Consider the following 11,165-nt stretch of genomic DNA (forward strand, 5'->3'; position numbering starts at 1 on the left):
TAATTTTCAGGAACGGAATTTGGAGAAAAACAGGTTTAAAGATGAAAATAAAGATGAAATAAAGTATCACAAGTCAAAGTCACTTTACTGTGGTAAAAGACTTACTTTATTAACAATTTAATAACTCAAATATTTCCTAGTGTTGAAATCTATAAAAATACATACTGTATAAAACTGTATGAATAAAACGAAAGTAATTAAAATGGTGCTGGGCACACATTACGAGCACTGCATCACTACACAAGGAGACTAGCAAACGTTACCCTAAAGAGAGGACAACAACTAGTTAGTAGTGAAGTAAGTTTTCCGTAGATTTTTATGGGCATATAGTGTATACTGTATATGATCACTTGCGTTCGCGTTCCGGATAAGTAATGAGCAGCTGCCCACCGGGACTCCCGGTGCTCTAGACGGCGAGCTCTGCCATCTGTCACCACTCAGGGCAGATTGACGATGTCCACACACAACAGTACTGGTAAAATGGGTTTAATGGAACAAAGGGGGTAACAAAAGACAGATAAACATATACAGGTGAGTAAACTCCCACCGGTATACAACCACAGGTAAGCGAACATCCACAGGTAAACATCCACAGATAGGTAAACATCGACAGGTATATAACGAACTAGGGGTCGGAAATAGCAATATAAAATAGACAACTAGACCTGGGGCCCGTTTCAATAAGGAGGTTCAACCAACTCTAGGTTAAACCGTGAACTCAGAGTTGGTTATTAAGAAATTAGAAACTTTGATCACAACAGCTGATTTGAGTTAGTTCAATTTACTCTGGGTAGGCTTACCCTGGGTTAAGCGCGTCCACCACAACTATAAAAAGCCATCATCAATGGAGATCATGGTGAATATTACGATTCACCATGGCAACGGCACCAAAAAACAACATGGCGGCAGAATTGGAATCGGAATCGAAAGGCTAGGAATCGGATCGGAATCGAAAGGAATAGGAATCGGATACTTGAGATTAAAATTTGAATTCCTCTTATCAATTCCTGTGTGCATATTTTCAGAAAAGTACATGCGTTGCATGATCTGCTGATATCTCAATAAAAGCCCTTATGAAAATTATCGATATTTTTTACTGTAGTGAGCATAGTTTAGCTATAGAATTTGCATTAAAGCACAGGAATCACAAATTAACCATAGTTGCATTATAGTAACTGCAGTTTAACCATGATGTAGTTCAACTATGATAATACAAATTGTAATAAATCAGAAAAGGTGTGTTTCTATGTGTAAATATACACAAAACGGTGCTCATAAATATATAAATATATTTTGCAAACAAGTCAATAAGTAGGCTAAATGACCATACAGGTTGATATCTAAATGTTTTACTTCAACTGTGGAATCAAAACTGGGAATCGATAAGAATCGAAATCGATAAGCAGAATCGGAATTGGAATAGGAATCGATAAAATTGAAACGATTCCCAACCCTATTTGAGAGTGAGGCACACTTTCCGCTCTACAGTCGATTTACTGATGTCTTGAAAATTACTTAAGTTTAAATTAATAAATGTACCAATAAACAAATAAATTAATCATTAAATGAATGAAACAACAGAAATAAAACAGAAATAATAAAAAAAAATTGTTTCTCACTTGCCATGAGTGCTCTAGTTATGCGATTGAGATGTCATGGTGTATAGGACACCTATAGGGCATCAGACTCTCATGCAAAATTAGACTGATCGCCGGCTCGAACCCTGCTCTGAGCAGATTTGAGTTGGAATGGCTGCACGTCAAAATTACTTGTTTATTAACTTTATTGATTCATTTCTGCATGCATGTCTGTATTGATTCATTTCTGCATGCATGTCTGTATTTATTCATTTCTGTATTCATGCACTTTATTTATACACTTTATTAAGTAATTTCTCATCGTCCATAGAAAATTATGCTCTGATGTAATACACGTACGGTGGCTGATGTTATTGATGTAAGGATGGATGAGATATATTTTGATATATCTAATTCACTGTAAAGAAAAACGGTACAGTTTTAATAAAAATGCACAGGGAAATGACAAAATTTCACTCGGGTCCTAAATTGCTCTCCTGAAATCAAAGTACATCCCAATGAATTAATGTAGCCTCTTCATGAAACATCTATAAAAGCACATATGACATGTAAGTCACTGAGATGGACTCTGTGTGATCAAAATGTGTGCCGTGAATGACTGTTTTAATTAATTAATTACTTGCGCTTCAAAAGGGGGAGGAGATCGAAATAAACTCTGGGTTTACCAAAGAAAACCTGCTCCCGACCAGGTTAGGTTCACAGAGTAAGTTATGGTTACTGACTCTGGGTATAAATTACCTCTCCTTTAGAAAAGGGCTTGAGTTACCCCGCTTTCTCGGGTTTGACATACCTCACATTCTGAAACGGAAACCCCAGAGTTTCCCTCATTTCAGTCTTAATATACTCAGAGTTTTCACTAAACCTCCTTTCTGAAACGGGCCCCTGACAACGAATACAACAAAACACAAGGTATAAATAAAATCCATGGGGATAAGGTTCAGGTGCGAGTGCAATCATAGGTCTTAGGTGCAGGTGTAATGAAAGATGGTGTCCGGTGCTAGGGGGTCATGGGAAATGTAGTTAGTGGCATTAAAGGTCTGGGGATTGAGAGCGGGGGAAACTGTGAGAGAGCACTGGAGCAGGGGAGGGGCGTGGCCGGCAGACGAGTGGGGTTGTTACAATCTCACGATAACGTTGTATAAAAACTATGCATGTCGTTTACACAGCACTGGCGGGAAATGTGCATTGACACACCTTCATTCTACATTTTATTGGGTTTACTTTGATAGGTGAATTGTCTTTAAAGCTAATTGTTTAGGCTGTTTAGTGCAAAATGATGGAGCCTTATAGCAACTCATAATGTAATAACTCCACATAATGTAAGAACTGCACATAAGTACTACATTATTGATGAAATGCTCATAATGTAATAATTTTCTCAAAACATAATAAAATCTTTAGCTGATAATGTAATAATAATTATTACATTATGAGAAATGTTTTAATTCAATTCAATTATTTTCCATAGCGCTTTTTACAATGTGCATTGTTCCAAAGCAGCTTTACAGGGGAAAATAGGGAAAATAAGAAAAACAGAAAAACACGGAAATGGTAAAACACAGCACAGTGCATGGTGTTTATAGAACAAGCAAGATCATTCTAGTAAATAATATCTAATAAATGCAGTCTCCCGGTGAGCAAGCCAACACTGCCCTGTGGCGAGGAACCCAATCTACAATGATGAATAAATGGAGAGAAAAAAAAACTCTGTAGAAACCAGTCTCAGCCGGGAGGGCCAGATCTCCTCTGACGTGTCACAGCTGCACTCAGTGACTTTGATTAAAAGTTACTGAGTATATTTTTATGAAAAATAGGGAGAGCTTATTAGCTGTGGTTTAGGAAGTTTCATTTGTTGAAAAATTGTATGTCTAATTTGGTTTTATTTTTTTATCGATATCAGACAACACAGGAATGTTATAAGCAGGGAAAAAAGCAATTGCATAATGTAACTGAGTGCAACTTCAAACTGCTGTCATATGATGTAAGTTTAGCATTACAGGTCCCATTCCCCTTTAATGGGATTGAATAATCCCATTATTCAACCTTTAATTAGTGTTAATGTTGCTGTTAGAGCATAAACAATATCTGCAAAATGATAAATCTCAAAGTGCAGTGCCAAGCGAGATATTGTCTTTAACAGAATTCGCTTTTCAAGGACTACAGAGAACGGCTGGAATCGGACTACAGCCCTCTACTTCCCAGGTACATGATGTCACTATTCCGAGTGCTTTTAAAAAACCTCCGCCCAAAGGAATATGCCAAAAAAGGGGGGAGGCCTTCCTTAGAGAAGAGGAAGAGCCGCTGGAGTAGTGTTTGGTTAACAGAGATTGTAAACATTTAACTGAGCTACGTGCTAAACTACTTTCACTTTCATCACAGTCCTACAGCTGGTAATAAGAATTCAGCTACACACATTGTAATATAACCAACGGTCAAATAACAGCTTCCATGACTTTAATATCGGCTGTGAAAGCTGTTCTGTGTAATACACTGAGAATACATTGTGTGTGTGCGCATACCTCTAAAACACTTCTATGAAACGTCCTTTGAAGTCCAGCTTGCAAATGTCTCCTGGTCAATCTGCTTGTTTTATTATCCAACTCGGGTCCAATATGTGACCCTGGATCACAAAACCAGTCTTAAGTAGCACAGGAACATTTTTAGTAAAAGACAAAAATCATTAGGATATTAAGTAAAGATCATGTTCCATGAAGATATTTTGTAAATTTCGTACCTTAAATATATAAAAACTTTATTTTTGTGAGTGGATGGTCTGCCACAGTGCCCTGATTAACAACTTCAAAGGCAATTTTCTCAATATTTTGATTTTTTTGCGCTCTCAGATTCCTGAGTTTTAAACGGTTGTATCTCAGCCAGATATTGTCCTATTCTAACAACTCATACATCAATAGAAAGCTTATTTATTCATCTTTCAGATTACGTAAAAATCTCAATTTCGAAAAATTGCCCCATAAGACTGGTTTTGTTGTCCAGGGTCACATATAAAAAGGCAAAACTAATGCTTCTGTTATTAGTGTTAATTAATATAACCGGTCTGACCCAATCGGTCCGGTGTCATTTCCCTTGCCATAGTAGGAAAATAATTTTTACGTTTTTTAGTGACGTTTTAGTAGTAGTGCACTAGCAGATCTCCGTTACACTTTGATCGATCTGCATTAGGGCTGCAGCTATCGATTATTTTAGTAATCGAGTATTCTACTGATTTTCCATCGATTAATCGGGTATTCGGATAATAAGTACTTTTTCTTTATTAAAGAGCAACTCTAAATATACAAGAGAAAATAAGACAGGTCTCGTAAAATGAACAACTAATTTGATTCCTTTTTAGAAAAATTAACACATTTATTGCTGAAATTGCATACATTCATATCTGTGAAAACTGAACCCATTTAGTACATTCCATTGCCATATTACATTCAAAATGCAATATAGGCCTAATACAAATGTATAAATAAGAAACATTAATACAAATAGAAAGAATAATTTCAAAGGTAAACAACTAATTTGAGAGCCCTGTAACATGAATAGAGTTTAGCGGGCTGTGCGTCAGTAATAACGGTCCGTGGGGAAACGCAGTGCTCCGTGTGTACTGTAGTTAAATGGATTAAACGAGGCTTCGAGGCAACAAAAATTGCCTCGATGATTTTTTGTAACCGAATTACTCGAGTTACTCGAGGAATCGTTTCAGCCCTAATCTGCGTGTGTTTAACTGCACCGACCAATCACAACAGCCTGAGAAGCGGAAGCTCGCTGATATGGTATGGGTGGGACATCTTCACACACACGCTCTAAGCGGGGAACCAATCAACACAGAGCTGATCAGCTTTACCAATCAGAGCGTTTCGGAAGGAGGGATTTTATATAGACCGGAAGAAATCCAGTCGTTTTGTTAGAAGAGGGACAGCGGTGAACTATAGACTTGAAATGTGTGAAATATAAAGCGTTTTTTGAAATTAGAAACATGAACATCCACTGTTAAACCAACCCGTTCTCACTTCCGACTTGTCACATTTTTACGCTCGGTCAGCGCCCCTCGCCGTCACTTTTGAATGCGCAGGGTACCCCTTTGGCGTCGTTTTTCGATGAACAGGGAACTGCGTTGCTGTTTGCTAAATGCTCCAGACCGAGATGCGTGCAATTCTTAGCATTTCATAATTATTTATGGTTTAAATATTTTGTAGCACCTAACCCCAACCTCACCCTAAACCTAACCCTAACCACTTCTCAGCCATTTAAAACACAACACGCGAATAAAAGTACAGTCACAGGTATTTATTGCAAACTGACCAAAAGCATTACAAAATATAACAAACAACTCGTTTCGAAGACCTTTTTGCAGCAAAGCCGTACAATAACTTTACATGAAGATGCCGTGCTTGTCCGTGAATACATGAAGTCGCTCCCATTCAAAAGATAAACCGGAACAGCTATGAAGTCGGTCGCGGGAGCCAATACCGTTTCACGTTCAAAGCCAACGAAATGACGCGATCGGTCACGAGACACGGGAGAGCCAATGGCATCGAAGCTGACGTAACTTCCTCTGTTAATATTTGAACTTTGTTCCTTCACTAGATTTGAGATTTACGGCGGACGGTGATCGTTTTCAGAACTGTTTCTCATACAAATCGATCGTTTCACGTTGGTACCCTTGGAATGTCTGTATTTTTGAACGACATTGTGGCTGCTTGTATTATGTGTTTCATATTACAATAAATAAACTCTTACATTACTTGCTCAAACTGTGAAACTGTCTGAATAGCGTCATGTAACGCAATTATCCTGGCCATTAAACTTAAATTAAACCCCGAAACATCATGATTGCAAATTATATCTAATGTACATTTTCATAATAACGGTAAAATTCGCGTGCCCTTCACGTCGAAAAACGACGCCAAAGGGGTACCCTGCACGTTCAAAAGTGACGCCGAAGGGCGCTGACCGAGCATAAATATGTGACGAGTCGGGAGTGAGAATGTGTTGGTTAAACACCCAAAAAACATAATCAAAGCCTCAAAAACAGCAAAAGAATGGCTCCTTTAAATACTAAGTATTGTAAATTTAGCATTAATGTGACAAGTAGTCCGTCTTTGCTCTTGGTTGGGGATGGAATTGCCTAAGCTGGAGCTGGGATGGTCAGTGTGTCCGCAGACTCTTGCAGGAGGATGGCACGGGATGTTCAGTTGGAGCTGACGTAATCTCTAGTTAGGGATGAGCATATGCTGGGCTCTAGAGTGCGACCAATTTGGTCGCACATGCAACCTTATTTCTCAATGGTGCGACTAAGAAAAATCTGAGGTCGCACCGGTGCGACCAGCCGTTCGAGGGAGAAAAAAGTCTCCGCGACTCTGAAAGTCTCCCTGTGATTCAACAACAGACACACATTAGGCCCATATCGTGGTCTAAACCAATCAGAGATAGTGAAGGAGCAGAGCGAATTCGCATACAGAGCGAATGCAGATGTTACTGGGGGAGAAGAGACACACATCAGCTGCTGCTTCATTCATCTATCAGCTGCACACCCTCAGAAACAAAACTACTGCCTTCATCTGCTACAATCAATGCACATCTACACTCTTGACTTTATTACATTCTCATGTTTCTGCCTGAAATCTACTTTTGATATTGAGATTTTATTTCCATATTTAATTTGTTTACTTATATACATATACTCTATTTGTATTTCATTCTATATTTATGCCTTACTCAGCACCTAGTTTAATTTTAATCTCATGTTTGTACTTAATGTATGTTTTTTGTTATATGTTCAATGCTTTGGCAATATTGTAAGAACACGCAATCATGCCAATAAAATACCTTGAAATTGAAAATTTGAAAATAGTGAATTGGCCGTGGTCCAGATTTCCCTGTACGTGTGTGTACCAGAGGTCGCGTTAAACGAAAATTCTCTTTTTTTTACCAGTGAAGGAAAAATCTGAAGGCCGTCCGTCCGTCATTTTGACGGATTACAATGAGGGCAATTTGTAACTCCCCGTTTCCCTTCATTAGAGTGTGATATGCTCGTGAAGGGACATGCGTGTTTTCACCTGTCATTGTTACCGACTAGACATATGTGATGCGATCTGGGAAAACCCGTCGGATGTCACGCTGGGACACAGGAAAGACAGTTCACCTATCAAAGTAAACCACATAACATGAATGAAGGAGTAGCAACGCACATTTCCCACCAGTCCTCTGTAAACTATGGCATGCAAAGTTTTTTTATACAATGTTTTCATGAGATGACAGAGCTCCCCGTCTGCAGCACCGGGAGTTATCCGATCGCAAAACATACAAGGGATGATCAAAAGTCCAGACACTATGCACATGATAAACAACATAAAGCTTGCTTCACTGCTTATTAGTTGTTTGCTAGTTTCCTTGTGTAGTGATAATGGCAGAGCTCTCGTTCTTTAAGTGTGCCCTGCACCATTTTCCTCACTTTCGTTTTATTCAAATGGTTTTGTACAGTATGTTTATAGACTTCAACACTAGGAAATGTTTTTTTTATTAAATTGTTATTAGAGTAAGTCTTTTACCACTGTAAAGTGACTTTTACTTGTGATACTGGACTGTTGTGCTTTTATTTTCATCACTTAACTTTAAACCTGTTTTCCTCCAAATTCCGTTCTTGAAAATCCTAGCGCTTCAGCCGACCTCAGCCATAACTTTTGTTACATACACAAGGTATGAGCAAAATAAAAACTGATTTGGAAAGGGCTTGAATATGGTATCAAAAACTGTAATATATAAATTTGCACCATGTGTTAGGTTTTCCCAGATCGAATCACATATGAACATAAAAATTAAAACATTAAATATATAGATGAATATAAACAACAACGGCATTATTAGGCATTCAGTTGTATTAAAATACAACAGGTTCCGAGACACAAGTACAGCGTGATGACGTCACGAACATACTAATTACCACCTAACGCCACCTTGCACCACAGTGACGGGTAATAATAGATTATGACGGATTTATTACAACCCTGCCAGTCAAAATGACGGACAATAAAAAAGTCTAGCGCAACCTCTGGTGTGTTCGTGTGAAAATGCGTGTGCTGCAGTCAGACAGAGAGGTGAGGAGCCTAAAGGCCCGTCAGTTAAACAGAGTGGATGTAGCGCGGATGATGAGAGAAGATGAAAAGAACGATTGACAACTTTTTCGTGAATAATGTCAAGTTAAGGCCTGATTGGTCCGAAAATCATAAGCAATGCTCTGACACGGAGCCATCAACCTCCCAGGTTATGTCAAGCCCTGGTCCATTTATCTTGAGATGTTTTAAGTTTCAGTTCAGTGAAGCACTTTAAGCACCAACACTTTTTCAGTAAGTGACCTTTCTTGTAGAATTGTGCTTCAAATAAAGAACTTTATGTTGACCAGATTGTTAGTTAATCATTTACAAGTCAATTTTGCCTTTATGGACAGCGATTTAAAAAAAAGTGAACTGGTAAAACTGCGGTGTTAAATGCGATGCGGTCGAAAATATGGGTGCACCTAACTTTTGTGCTGGTGCACCTAAGAAAAAAAGTTAGGCGCACCAGTGCAGCCAGAGCAAAAAGTTAGTCTAGCCCTGAAATGACCTTCATCTGGTCCTGGCGTAATCTCTCCCTAACTCGGGATGATCAGAAAGAGAATAATTAGCATAGCTGCTGTTCATTAATTTATTTAGCATATTACGCATTAAGTGAATGCTTGGCTGAAAAGATGAGTCTTTAATCTAGATTTAAATTGGGAGAGTGTGTCTGACCCTCGAATAGTATCGGGGAGGCTATTCCAGAGTTTAGGTGCTACGTATGAGAAAGCTCTACCCCCTTCGGTGGATTTAGTTATTCTAGGTGTTATCAAAAGTCTGGAGTTTTGAGATATTAGAGAGCGTGATGGGTTGTAGTGTGGTAGAAGCTCTGTTATGTAGGTAAACCATTTAAGGCTTTATAAGTGATTAAAATAAATTTAAAGTCAATATGATACTTAATGGGTAGCCAGTGAAGGGTTGATAACACACAAATATTCTGTATACGTGTTTCTTACATTATAAACGTGTCATATTGTCATATCTGTAATAGACTTTAACATTGGTTTAAACTAACTACGAAATGCACCAGACTTAAATATTCATGCAATAATAATAATAGTAATAATAATATTATTTTTTCATGGTACATTACATTAGCATTTATATAGAATAAGTAAACTATAGCTAAACTTGTGAGGGGACATTGTTCATCGGTTCAATAGACGTGTCTGTGATTGGCTACACTCCTCAACAAATGTGTTATTATTGCAGTTTCAACTAAGGATTTTCATGAGAGTGTTTAGCTCCCTAAACGGGGGTGGGGGGGGGGGGTTTGGGGTAACACAACAAACTGTCTTCCGTATGATTTAAAATGGAATGTTATTTAAACACTAATATTCTTAATATATTCACAGATTATATTCTTACTTTAACCATGCATTTACAGTAATACACGTCCTTGAAGTTTGCTTCAAGTGCAGTTTGCTAGTTTCTCAGGTAATGTCAGTGGTATGATGACAATGACAGTGGTTGGTTACATGTAAATATATTTTAATTGTTTGATCAAAATTATTGCGAGGAACAACTGCGCACCTACTAAACTCTACATCCTTGAATTGAAGGCATTTTTTATTAACAAATTTGGAATAAACAAATAAAAGTTTCCAAAGTATGGGATAGATCGTATTATCTGCCTCAGGCAACGGCAGCACAGAGCACGAGTTAAATTAAAATTTCTTCACTTTAATAGAAGTAATAACATAAAGCTACATCAGAGGATGCATTGAAAAATAGAGTACTACTTACAATCATGCATAATTTCTGTGCCTATAAACTGTTTCAACCAGGGCAATTGTCAGTAACTGTCACGCACAGAAGATTTGGACCAAAACGCAGATGAGTTTCAAAAAGGATTTAATAAGTCCAATAAAGTAACCAACAAGAGAAAACACAACAAATGGCAGAGCCGGGCTCAAGGAGTCCACTGGGAGATGCGAAGCCGTAGTCAGAGGGGTGCGAAGTTGATCAAGGTGCGTACAGAATCCGAGGGGAAAGGCAAGCTCGTAATCCAACAGGTGAGGGTCAAGCCAGTGGTGACAGTCCGAGTGGCTGGACAATCCAGGTGGCTCCAAAAGGGTAAAAATAAGAGCAAATTTAAATTAGAAGAACTAGATTAACTCAGGTAATCAGATGACAAGACTGATAAAGAATTGGCGAGAGCGAAGTAATTAAACCAATGCAACAGCCATGAAAGAAAGAACAAGAGAGGAATATATTGTAAAGGGGAGAAAATGATGAAGGAAGCAAAGAACAGGTGCGTAGAATCGAGGCGCTCGGCTGATTGCCAAATGGCGTCAGCTGAGCGTGCCGGAGAAACATAGAAACAGAAACCAGGGAAAAGGTGAGAGAGGGCAAAGGAAGATCAAACCCTGACAATAACGGCCTGTGAAGAACTTGTCAGCTACAACGTTTACCTCAGGAAGATAAAAGTGTCTCTATTATGGATGTCAACAGTTAACCGATTGTT

The sequence above is a fragment of the Triplophysa rosa genome, unplaced genomic scaffold (assembly GCF_024868665.1).
Source record: "Triplophysa rosa unplaced genomic scaffold, Trosa_1v2 scaffold272_ERROPOS173870+, whole genome shotgun sequence".
Lineage (NCBI taxonomy): Eukaryota > Metazoa > Chordata > Actinopteri > Cypriniformes > Nemacheilidae > Triplophysa > Triplophysa rosa.